This window comes from Balaenoptera borealis (genome assembly GCF_965194805.1).
Source record: "Balaenoptera borealis genome assembly, chromosome: 12".
NCBI lineage: Eukaryota > Metazoa > Chordata > Mammalia > Artiodactyla > Balaenopteridae > Balaenoptera > Balaenoptera borealis.
Window position 1 is genome coordinate 4,150,662 of NC_138869.1, and position 12,387 is coordinate 4,163,048.

The window sequence follows — 12,387 nt, forward strand, 5'->3', positions numbered from 1 at the left end:
CTCTGTTAACCAGCGACTGAGCTAGCAGAGCACAGGGTTCTGCGAGGGTTCATCTCAAGCAACCCCTGTTCTAAGGAGACTTTAGGAATCTGGAAAATAGGCAACCCGAAAGGAGAAAAGCCAATCCCTTGTTGACAACACGTGAGCTTATTTTCCTCCTTGAAGAAGGTGTGGCAGTCAGAGCTCTTGGGAACAGAAACAGAAATCAACAGGAGCCAGTTAAAGGGGAAAAGGGCAGGGGGGCTCCCCGAATCTGCAGGGGGTGGGAGCCAGGCTGAGAGATGGTGTGACCAGGAGCGAGCCCAAAGCCGGCTGCAGGTGTGTCCTGGGGGAGGCCCCTTGGCTGTGATGGAGGTCCTGTTGTGTGATTCTGATCTTCAGAACCTGGGTCACCTGCCCACACTTCATGTCTCATAGGCAGGAGCCTAAGGGTCCCACCTCCACCCTGACTGCAAGAGAGGTGGGAGAGAGAGCTTCTAAGGTGGGAAACGGGGACTCCTAAGATGGGGGCCCCCAGCCCAGGAGGGGTGTCAGAGGTACAGGTGGTCCAGCATGAGGACAGGAGCTGGTGTGTTTCCATGGCGCCAGGTCTCAGGTCACTCCCGCAAAACCGACTCTGTGCCTATGCTTCTATTCACCCCTTTCCTTGGAATGACCTTGATTCTCCTGTCAAACTCCTACTGTTACCAAACTCAGGTTCAGCTGCTTGCCTCTCAAGAATCCAATACTGAGAGACAAGTCTTGGGTAAAAGGAAAGACGGCTTTATTGAGGAAGCCGGCAATCCTGGGGAGATGGTGGACTCACGTCCCAAGGAACCAGCTCCCCACTCCCCAGGTTTTGCTCGGAGATTCTACAGGGAAAGGAGGAAGGGGCTACGTGCTGAGGAGAGGGCTGTGGGGGCGTGGTCAGCTCCTGGACATCCTTCTGATTGGCTGGTGGTGAGGTAACCGGGAGTCGGCATCATCAACCTTCTGGTTCCAGCTGGTCTGGGCCTACCTGCTTGTGGGCAGCAGTTAACTTCTTCCACCTGGTGGGGGCTTCAGTATCTGCAAAACAGCCCAAGGGACATGGCTCAGAATAGTATCTATAGCCCTTGAGGAGGAAATAAAGGTCCTTGACTTTGTTTAATGGCTAAACCGTCATTGTTTTGTCTTGCTTGACTGTTTTCCTTTCTTTCCACATTTTCTCGTTTCTCTGATTCAATATATTCTTTGGGTAAAGTTTTTGTACAGACAAGAGGCAGGTGGAGGACATGGGGAGGGGGGTGTTGTCCCAGGAAGCCCCTACAGGGTCCTGCTCGCTAACACTACATTTCTCAAGACTCAATTCGGGGCTGGCCTCCTAGCAGGCATCCCTGGAACAGAGCATCTGCCCCCTCCCTCACCATTCATTCCCATTTTGGTATCTAGTTACTTCCATCACGTGTGGGACAAATACCCTGTATTAAATTCCCTCTCTATGAAACCCCCGAGGGCTTCTGTTTTCTGAGTCACACCTATTTGACAGGGGCAGGAGGCCTTGCTGGCCAAGGGGACAGGCTGTGGCATCAGTCCAGGCTGGGTCCACATCCCAGCTCTGACCCTCACTGGCTGTGTGACCTTGGGCAGGTTACTTTAGTGCTCTGGGTCTCAGATTCTCCACCTAAAAAGTGGGAACAATAACAATGGCCTGGGAGGGATGTTGTGTGTTAGCACAGAACCAGCACCCGGTTGGGCCTCAGAAACGCTAGTGTGCCTGTATCACAGTGTGGTCGGGGGTGTGTCTGACCGCAGAGGTCTACAGAGCATCCCAGCAGAGTGGCCGAGATCTCCATGAGGAAGCCGAGGGTCAGAGACTTGAAGCTGTTTGCCCGAGACCACAGCCCATAAGAGGCAGAGCTGGGATTCAAACCCGGGCCGTGTGACTCCACAGCCCAGCCCACTAATGCCACCCAAGCCTCTTCCCGCCTGCCTGGCGAGAGATGGTGTTCAGGCAGCCGGGGAGGGCCAGGTCGCGGGCCTGCGGCTGGAGATGGGCTCTGTGGGGTGCTCAGCCAGGCAGTGTCCCTTCCCGGCCCCACCTGTGCTTGTCGGCCTCGGGGGGCCCGACATCTGGGCCCACGTGACTCAAGCGGACCTCAGAACCCCTCTCCCAGGTGTGGCACAGCTCTGCAGTAAACAGATGTGGACCACACGGGACACATCCATTGATGCCCGTTGGGTGTCTGTAGGCTTACAGTGGCAGCAGGAAGGAGTAGCCGTGCAGCCAGCAGAGACGCAGGAGGATTCTCGGGGACCATGGCGGTCAGACGCCTGTCTGCCCGGGCCTCTTGCATCTGGACTTCCTTTTCTTCCTCCTTCAGTCTCAGAGGCTGCAGGATGCGGAGAGAGTGTACCCCACGGTGAGCCGGGGTGTTGGTGGGCCATATGGCCCATGTGTGCTGCTTCCACTTCACCCGCCATTAAGCTCCAGTCCAGCTGAGGTCTACACTACTCCCGTCTGCCGGACCAGGGGAAGCTGCCAGGTCCCGGAAGTGAGTCTGAAGCAGTATCCCACCTCCCCTCAGGGCCCCCTCCCCACCCCAGTGCCCTCACGTGCCCGTGTAGTGCCCTGGCCTGGCATGCTTTTTATGTCCCTGTCATCAGACTGCTTTCCTGACAGCTCAGATGGACAGATAATTTGATTGGCGTCTGGGGAGAAAGCGGGGTGACTTTTGGCATCCACGTTTGGCTTGCAGTACAAGAGAAAGAGTGTTAAGTGAGCTGGAAGGAAAGTCTTGGAGCCCGGAGTAAGATGTGTTGGCTTGAATCATCAGGGGAGGCGTCCCGGGGTGACGTCACTGGGAGCTGGTTAAAGGATGCATAGGGTCCACATGGGGCATTGGAGGAGCGGGGAAGACTGTGGAGCTCCGAGCAGCAATAACCCTCTGAGGCTGGGGTGCAGAGAGTGTGGCGGTAAAGGCAGTGGCGGGGGCCCCAGGAGAAGGTAGGTAGCTGCCCGCCAGGTCACGGAGGGCTGGACTGTTGTTCCCGCCGTGATTGGGGTCTTTCCTCACTCCCCAGGGACACAAAGAAAGCAAAGCACCATCCGATTTGCTTCAAGGAAAGGAGGCTGATGCATGTAGGTGTGGGTAGAGCCCAGGTGGGCAAAGCAGGAGACGGGCGGAGCGGCGGGGCCGCGCTGTCCGAATCCACCGCGGGGTGTCGCCCTGCACCAGTTCGAGTGCCGGGCCCTGGTGAATGCCCTTTCTGCCCAAGGGGACTTAACAGGAGAAGAACCTTTTGTGCCAGGCAGCGGTGAAAGGTTCCCGGGTGACGCAGGCTGGTAAACAAGCTGCCCCGAGAGCCCGCGTCAGGCGCAAACGGCGACCTTGTCGGCGGGCGAGGGCGCGTCCCGCGGCTCTGCTCTCGGGCTGGCGGTGGGCGTGGGGCGGGGGTCCCGCTCGGCGTCCTGCGCGCCCGCGGACGAGGACGCGGCCGCCTCCGGGCACCGCGTCCCGCTGGGGACCCCAGGCACCCTCCTGGATTGCTGCAGACAGCCGCAGGCAGATGCTGGAGGGCGTGCGGGGGACATCAAGGTCTGGGCAGCCCCTGCGCCCATATGCGACCACCCTCCCCCTCCAGTTTAAACCTTGCTGGGAAATCTGCAGCCTGCCTCAAACTCCAGCACCGCCGCAGCCTGAGCGCCATCGAAAACTTCATTTATTCGGAATCCTGTTTCAGGCTCACGTCCTCCCCAAACACTACCCCTGCTGGGCCTTTTAGTGAAAACCTCATTTCTAACCCCCAAACCCCCAAATGAAACCTAACCCAACCCGGATGTGACCAACTCCAAACCCAACCCTGGGCTCACAGACATTTTAAACCATTGAATAAACAGACAAGAAATGCACAAATACGTTATGGGTGTAAAAATCCCAGTGACACCAATGAAGGGGGTCAGGCGTGGATGGTCAGGGGTCCACCACACCCCCATCTCTCCAGAACCCTCGGCTTTGCAGGGGGCGTCCATCCTTTGGGGAATGGGATCCTCCCATCCCCACTTTCGCGGGACTTGCTTTTCAGACGAAGCTGTCGCCAGGCAGCCTGTGAAGAGCTTGCCCGATTCGAGGTGGCTGGCCTGGCACGTGGTGGCCACTCGCGTTTGTGTGGAACGGCCGGCCCACCGGAGATCCGTGCACCCCCTCCGCGTTTCCCCTCTGTTATCAGCAAGTGCTCTCCCTGTACGGAAATGTGTAAGGAGTGCTGGGCTCACTTCAAATCCAGATCGGTGCTGCCGAGTTGCCCTTTGGTTGTATTCTTTTGTTTTGTTCTGTTCTTTTTTTGCCTGTGCCAATTTCACTTCCACCGATGTCGCTGGGAAGTGTTAGCTTCTTCAACATTTACCGACGCTGAGTATTATCAGTCTTTCTCATTTTTTGCCCATTTGATGGGAAGAAAAATCCCAAATATCATTTTAACATGCATTTCTCAAGGACCTATCTGCAATCTCTCCAACAACTGTTTATTAAGTGTTCAACAAATATTTCTTTATACCATATAATAAAAATGAGCACTTCCTTGCCCACTTCTCAAATTCTCTGGCTGCTTCCTCTGGTTTATTTCTCCCTATTCCTAAACAATCTGTTTAAGCTTTGATTTCTCAGTTTATCAGTTTTAGATAACGTGTCAGTGACTCCCCACACTTGATTCAGGGTTTGGGAGTCAGTCTTTTCCAGTTGATGACTAGATCAGTGTGGTTCCCTTGTGAGACATTACGTCCTTGTCTCTTCTCCCTGAAATTAAATCCTCCATTTTCCCCCTTCTTTATTTGTCCACTTTTTGAATTGTGAAATATATAAATTATACAGAAGACTATGTAAAATATATGTACAATTCAAAGAATAACAATTTTAAAAAGGAACAAATACCCAGGTTAAGAGCCAGACTGTTGCCAGTTCCTTAGAAATCCCTGCTGGCCCCATCCTGACTTTTGGGCTGTGCTCCTCCTGGCTTTGTAGTTTTGTCACCCACTTTTGTATTCTGAGAGAGTTTGTTGAGTCTTTCCTGGCACGTGGTGGGTGAACTTTGTGGAAACGGAAGCATTTGTCCTTATTCTTGGGGGATGAGCTTTCTCGCTCAGCACTGGGAAGAGGTATGTCCACGTGCCTGTGGCTCACCCACGTCCACTGCCACGTAGCAGCAGTTCATCGTATGAACACAGCACAATTTACTGATCCATTTTACCGCCGATGACATTAGTGTTTTTTTTGTTGTTGTTGTTGTTGTTTTGGCCACGCCTCGGGGCATGTGGGATCTTAGTTCCCTGACCAGGAATCGAACCTGTGCCCCCCGCAGTGGAAGCACGGAAGCTTAACCACTGGACCATCAGGGAAGTCCCTGCCGATCACATTTGGATTCTGCGCAGTTTTTTCTTGTACAAACGATACTCCAAAAACCAATCTTGTACATGCCACCTGATGCACAGATACGGGTGGAGCTGCTTGGTCCGAAGAAGGGTGTTCATTCTGCTTTACTGGCTGACACTAGACTTTCCCACAGTGGTGGTGCCAGTTTACACTCCAGCAGCAGGGATTCTACGTTCCCTGTGATCTGCTGCCTTGCCAACACTCTGAATTGTCATTTTTGCCGTCGGATGGGAGTCCCGTCTCAGTGTGCGCTTAGTTTGCACGTCCCCGCGGCTGAGGGTGGTGGGTGGAACCCCTTTCCCTCTGCTTCTTGGCGCTCAGCCTCCCTGTCCTGTGGAGAGTTTCTGGAAGTCGTTGCGCATTTTCCTGTGGAGTTGCTGTCTTTTCCTGTCAATTTGCAAGAGTCCTTAGGTACTATAGACACTCATCTCTGGTCCAACATATGTGTCACAAATATCTTCATTTTCTAAAGACTTTATAGATGTGCTCGCCACATTTTTGTCTTTAATCCACCTGGAAACTACTTTTGTGTATAGTGTGAATCAGAGGCTCACTTTCACTTTTCCCCTGTTTGGCTAGCGGATTACTGCAGTACCATATACTAAGGTCTATCCTTTCCTCTATCTGCACTTTGATCGTGGCCATATATGAAGTATCTGTACATACCCTGTGTCCAGGCCCCATTTTATTCAGTTGGTCCCTTTATCATCTCTTTGATTCTATATGTCATGATCACTCATCATTACAACAGCTCTAAATATCACTCCCTAATGGACAGACACACAGGCAATTCCATCAGTGCCTTAGGTGTGTGTGATTTCTTGCATAGATCCCTCCTGGGACCGCCCGCCCTGCTGCTCTTACCTTGACTGGCTGATTTCTTGGCCTCCTGGTTGGTTGTCACATTAGGACTTCCCTTCCTTCTTCCTTGCAAGAAAGTGTCTCCTGCTCCCTGGGTCTACTTTCTTGTTTTGGTGGAGCATTCTTCTAGTGGCTTTCTGAGAGAGTCATGGGAGGAAAATTTTAGAGAGCTTACATTTCCAGACAGTCACCTGCTTGATAGTTTGGCTGGGTACAGAATTCTAGGTAGGAGTAATTTTTCTCCTGGGATGTTGAACGCATTTTGCAGCCCCTTGTGACAGATGATATTTTCCAAAAATAGAGCAGTATGTCCAGTCCCGAACGCTCATCCATAACCTTGCTACTCTTTAGCAGGACACCCTGGAGCCTCAGCAGGTCCTCAGACAGCCCTGACGAACAGAAGTCGACAGAAGTCAGGTGGTGTGACTTTCCAGGCTAGGTCGTGAAAGATGATAGGGCTTCCTCCGGACTCTCGCTCCTGGACTCTCAGCCCCGTAAATCAGCTTCCTTGATGTGAGGAAGTCCTGGCCACGTGGAGAGGCCACGTGTGGGTGTCCTGGCTGGTAATCCCAGCTAAGGCGTCAGCCCAGAATTAGCATCAATCCCAGACTCGAGTGACCAATCTTTCAGATAATTTCAGGTTCCAGACTTCAAATCACCCAGCTGATGCCAAGTGGAGCAGAAATGTACCGTCCACACTGAGCCTACTTAGATTGAAGCTTTAAGGGCAAAATAACGATTGTCATTGTTTTTCTTTTAATAAATAAATTTATTTATTTATTTATTTTTGGCTGCGTTGGGTCTTCGTTGCTGCGTGCAGGCTTTCTCTAGTTGCAGTGAACGGGGGCTACTCTCCGTTGTGGTGCGCAGGCTTCTCATTGAGGTGGCTTCTCTTGTTGCGGAGCATGGGCTCTAGGTTACGCGGGCTTCAGGAGTTGGGGCACGCGGGCTCAGAAGTTGTGGCGCACGGGCTCGGTTGCTCCGCGGTATGTGGGATCTTCCCGGACCAGGGCTCGAACCCGTGTCCCCTGCATTGGCAGGTGGATTCTTAACCACTGCACCACCAGGGAAGCCCCCGCTGTCATTGCTTTGAGCCAGTCAGTTGTGGGGTATTTGTTATGTAGCCTGTGTGACCGGAATGCCCCTCTTCATGCCAGCTACTGGCTAAGCAGACTTGAGGACATGATGGTGAGCCCTGCACCTGAGAACATGATCTAGTCAATCAATTTAAATAAATTTTAAAATACTGTAACAGAAGGTGAGCATCCCACATGTTCCCAGCGCCCGACGTTTATTCCCGTTCACAGCAGCATACTTGGACGCGGCAGCGGGCAGCCTTCCCGAAGGATGGAGGACCAGCGGTGGGTCTGCTTCTCTGGGCGCATTCGGCCGGATTGGGCTGGTGACCTGGGGTGATGGGAAGTTGGAGAGCAAAGCCCTGTGAGGCCTGTGCTGGCCCTCGCTCTGCCGCGGCCACGAGTCGCTCCAAGTCTCCGGGGACCCAGATGAAGCAGGAAGGCGGGTCACCTGGGGAGTGTGTGGAGGAGCCCAGAGCCGGGCAGGGGGTGCAGGAAGCCCGGGCCCAGACGGGCCCTTTTCTGCCCCGGCCATAGGTCTGAGCGGGTGCTGGTGCTGGGGCTGAAGAAGGGGCTTTGGACTGCCTCCCGGGGGTGGGCCCCAGCCTGAGCAGGGTGAGATTATTCCTTCAGTCATTCAAGAAAGAGAAACTGAGTTATCTGTAGTGAGGTGGTTGGAGTTAGAGTCTGTCATGCAGAGTGAAGTAAGTCAGAAAGAGAAAAACAAATACAGTATGTTACACATATATATGGAATCTAAGGGGAAAAAAAAAAAGGTCATGAAGAACCTAGTGGTAGGACGGGAATAAAGACAGACCTACTAGAGAATGGACTAGAGGACATGGGGAGGGGGAAGGGTAAGCTGTGACAAAGTGAGAGAGTGGCATGGACATATATACACTACCAAACGTAAAACAGATAGCTAGTGGGAAGCAGTCGCATAGCACAGGGAGATCAGCTGGTGCTTTGTGACCACCTAGAGGGGTGGGATAGGGAGGGTGGGAGGGAGGGAGACGCAAGAGGGAAGAGATATGGGAACATATGTATACGTATAACTGATTCACTTTGTTATAAAGCAGAAACTAACACACCATTGTAAAGCAATTATACTCCAATAAAGATGTTAAAAAAAAAAAAAAGAGTTACTGAAGAGTCACCCCCCGCCAGGCATGCAGCAAAGAACAAAAGAAGCAAAAGTCCCTCCCCTCAAAGAGCTAACCTTCTCGTGGAGAGAGAGACAGCGCCTAGAAGCCCAGTGGGCCAAAGCCAAGCCTGGCGGGCGCCAGGAGGGCGGCGGGGGACGGCGGTGGTTCTTTGAACACTGGTCAGCGAGCGGAAGTTGTCTTTGAGACAGAGAGCTGAGGAGGTGAGGGTGGCAGGCAGAGGGGACCCCCCGGGGGAGCAGGACAGGGAGGGCACTGGGTGTGTCTGGTGAGAGCGAGCCTGGGAGAAGAAAGTCAGGGAGGAAGGGGACCACGGACTGGAAAACACCCCCAGTGCGCCAGTTAAAATGAAGATGAAAACTCACACATGGGGCTTTTTTATGTATTTCAAGATAAAACACCGAAACCCTAAAAGCTTCCTGGGAATTAGAAATTACTTTCAAAGACAAGAGCTTCGAATTTACCCTCAAAACACAGCCTCAGAGTGACAGAAACCTTCTGGGGGAAGAATAAGACAAACGACTTCGCAACCAGCTGAGCAGGTCCCTCTCTGCCAAAGGCAGGGAGCTGCTCAGATATGCAGCTCTCGGTGGAGATCCAGCCCGTCGGCCCAGAGGCTCCTCTCAGGGAGCCGGCGTTTTCTTCTCTGTTTCACAGATGAGGAGACTGAGGCCCAGACAGGTCAAAGCATGTGAAGGCCACACGGCTGGGGAGGCTCTGAGCCAGGCCTGGTGGTCCTGGCATCGCTCTGCCTTCCCAGTGGTCACCAGCCCCCAGAGGCCCTGACTGCAGGCCCACCTCCTCCAGGACATCCCTCCATGGCCAGTGCTGTGCTCCCTGCACCCATGGCCCCATCTCCAGCCCAGCTGCCTGTGAGGTGCTCCCACCCCGGACTGCTCCCTGCCCGACACTCCAACCGGTGCTGGCCCACCTCTCTGATGAGGGCCCAGTGTTCTAGTTTCTTTAGGAACATCTTCCCTCAGGGCGGGGATTGTGACTTTTCTGCCTGAAAAGTGTGGTTTGTCAAGGGCCTGGGCTCCGGCTTCAGACGACCTGAAGGATCAGATCAGGGTTCAGCCACCTTCGAGCTGTGTGTCCTGGGGAGAGTCACTGCACCTCTCTGTGCCTCGGTCTCCTCCACACAAGGACCACGAGGGGACCAGGCTGTGTGAGCATTAGATGAGTTAATACTGGCTCAGCACTGGGAAGGCGCCTGGCCCGGCCCGTGCTCCCGGCCCGCTGAGGGGTCTGTTATAGATTCACCTGCGGTGCTGCTTTGCCTCAGACCTAAGAGTCTCCACCTGGTCTGGCTCCTCCCTCCCCACCCCTGCCCTCCCATGGCTCTCCCTGCGCTGCTGCTGTGGCCGCACTGGCCTCCGTGACTTCTCAGCTTCTCCAGGCTGCCGGCCTCAGGACCTTGGCACTACCTGCTTCCTTGCCTTCAAGGCTGCCGTCACCTTCTCAACGGGGCCTGATCCCACTGCGGGTTCCAAACTGCAGCGCACGCCTGCAACTGGGCCCCCAGCAGACCCTTGCCCCCCACCTCTCATTTCCCCACAGCCTCTCTCCCTTCTGACCTGCCCTCTCCTTTACTGCCTGAGCCTTTCCACTGTCTGTTTCATTTTCCCCTGGCAGAAGGCAAGCTCCTGAGGGCAGAAATCTTTGCCTGTGTGTTTGCTGCTGTGGCCCAAATGCCTAGGCGGCACCTGGCACACAGCGGTGACTCTGAGTTGTGCTGACGGAACTGTGGATTTCAGAACCAGCTGGGTGTCTCCTGAAAATGCAGATTCCCAAGCCCCGAATCAGCCTTTCTGGGGGTGAGGCTTGAGACTGTTTGCTAACCTCCTGCCGCCCAGCTGGGACTGATGCAGGCACGTTAGACAGCCATTGCACTGAAGGGGGCGGCCTGCACCCCAGATCCCCACGCCCCAGCGCCCAGACCACAGACCACCTCTGACTTCTGGGGCCCTAGCTGTCCAAGCCTCTGGATTTCCGTGGCCTTAAAACAGTGGCAACTTGCCCAAGGCTGTATGAGAAACAGTTGCTTTTGCAAAACGTGGCCAGAGGCATGGGAAAAAGTCCCAGCCAGGACCCGGACAGATAAAGGGCCATTTCCAGGCAGTTGAAGAGGTCTTGGTCTTGAGGAAGAATGGCCTGAGGCAGGCTGGGGGTGGGCCAGAGAAGAAGATGCGGGAAGATCCGAAGAACCGGGCGCCGGACAGGCAGTTAACCAAGCAGGGCGGGGAGAACCCTGGCAGAGGGGAGGCAATGATTCCCCACTCCCCACCCTCTCCTCCCTGCAGGAGGAGTGGAGCAGGCCTTCCAGTGCACGGGGTTTGGCGTCAGTTAACCGGCTCTGCCTTTGGGTCTCCGGTCAAGCATCAAGGACTCCTCGCCACTAATCCAACTTTAAAAACGCAAATACCCTTGACCTAATCCCCCACCCCCACCTGCCCAGACTTTCTGCTCCCACAGGGCACCCGCTGCAGGTGTGGCATCAGAGGGCACGCCCAGGAGCGGGGACTGGCAGGGATGAGGGCCCGCACGGTGGAGCTGACTGAGGGGTCAGGGAACATCCCCACGGGCCCAGCTGGAACAAGCCTGGAGAGACTGTGAAGCCAGTGAGTGTGCGTGAGTGTGCGTGAGTGTGCGTGAGAGTCCGTTTTGTGTTTTAAAAATGCACGTGCTTCTCTGGTCAGCATACGCTGGAGCTGGCCTCCGGGAAGGGCGCTGGGGAGGGTGGCTGGTCGGGGACAGAGGCTCTTCTCCGAACGCCTTCCGTGCGGTTGGGCCCGCTTGCCGTGCGCGGATTGCACAGCTGACTCTGCGGCGCTGAAAGCGGGCTGGCAGCGCGCACCCTGGCGGCCGCTCACGCCTCGTTCCCTTCTTGCCTGCTCCCGGCTGCGCCCAGGGCGGACGCGGGGCGTTCGGTTTCCCACCCGGTAGAACCCACTCGTGAGCCGTCGGGAAGCAGAGTGTGAGAGCAGCCGGCGGTGCTGCACCGTGGCGGACCCAGGACACGGATCGGGGTGGCTGAGGGTGGGGCGGCCGAGAGCCCCGCACGGCCCCCACTGCCCGTGCTGGAAGCAAGCAAGCCCTCCCGGCCTGCGGACCTCCGCCGCGCTCCCTGCGGCCGCCCGCCCGGCTGGCCGCGCTCTGCACGCGCCGGCCTCCTCGCAGTCTGTCTCACCTCGGGGCCCTGGCGCGTGCCGGCTCTGCGCTCGGCCGGGCCTCACCCTCGGGCCCCCCTCGGGTGCCCTCCGGGGAGCCTGTCGACGTTGCAGCCCAACTACGCCTCCTGCTCCCCTTTCCTTCTGCCTCATCCTCGGGCCCATGTTCACGGTCAGGTATGCACGGAACCGCCAGGAGCAGGGACCGCGCTGGTCTCGCTCGCTGCCCTCCTGCAGCTCCTGGAACAGAGCCTGCCCTTGCTGCTACAACACACAGTGTCCCTGATGCCTTTCCTTTCCGGCCCTTTCACCCCACGTCTCAGGGCCCAGAGCGCCCCACCCCCGCAAGTATGCTTCCCCCCCCCCACACCAGACTCTGTCCCACACAGGTGTCCCTGGGGACAGTGCCTGCGAGTGGGCAGCACAGAGGGGTTTGGGGTCCGGCTCTGTGGCCAGGATACGCCATTCTCCGTCCCTGGACTTCAGTGTCCTTATCAGTAAAATGGAGACAAAAACAAGTCGAGAGGATGATGTTTCATTGAGGGAGATGAGAAGTCAGAGGCGGTTGCATTTGCGGGGTGCCAGGGGATGGAGGTCCCAGGGGATGGGGTCCCAGGGGGTAGAGGTCCCAGGGGATGGAGGTGCCAGGGGATGGGGTCCCAGGGTTTGGGGTGCCAGGGGATGGGGGTCCCAGGGGATGGGGTGCCAGGGGATGGTGTGCCAGGGGATG

The 12,387-nt window shown here is 55.7% G+C and overlaps 1 long non-coding RNA gene across 1 annotated transcript; it reads right to left on the reverse strand.

The window, feature by feature from the left end:
- Nucleotides 1–746: 746 nt before the first annotated feature.
- On the reverse strand, nt 747–7,523 carry LOC309607301. The gene is made up of 2 exons (XR_014232361.1): nt 2,217–7,523; nt 747–1,047 (listed from the first exon to the last, which is right to left on the reverse strand). It is a non-coding gene; the product is annotated as an uncharacterized lncRNA (long non-coding RNA).
- Nucleotides 7,524–12,387: the final 4,864 nt, after the last annotated feature.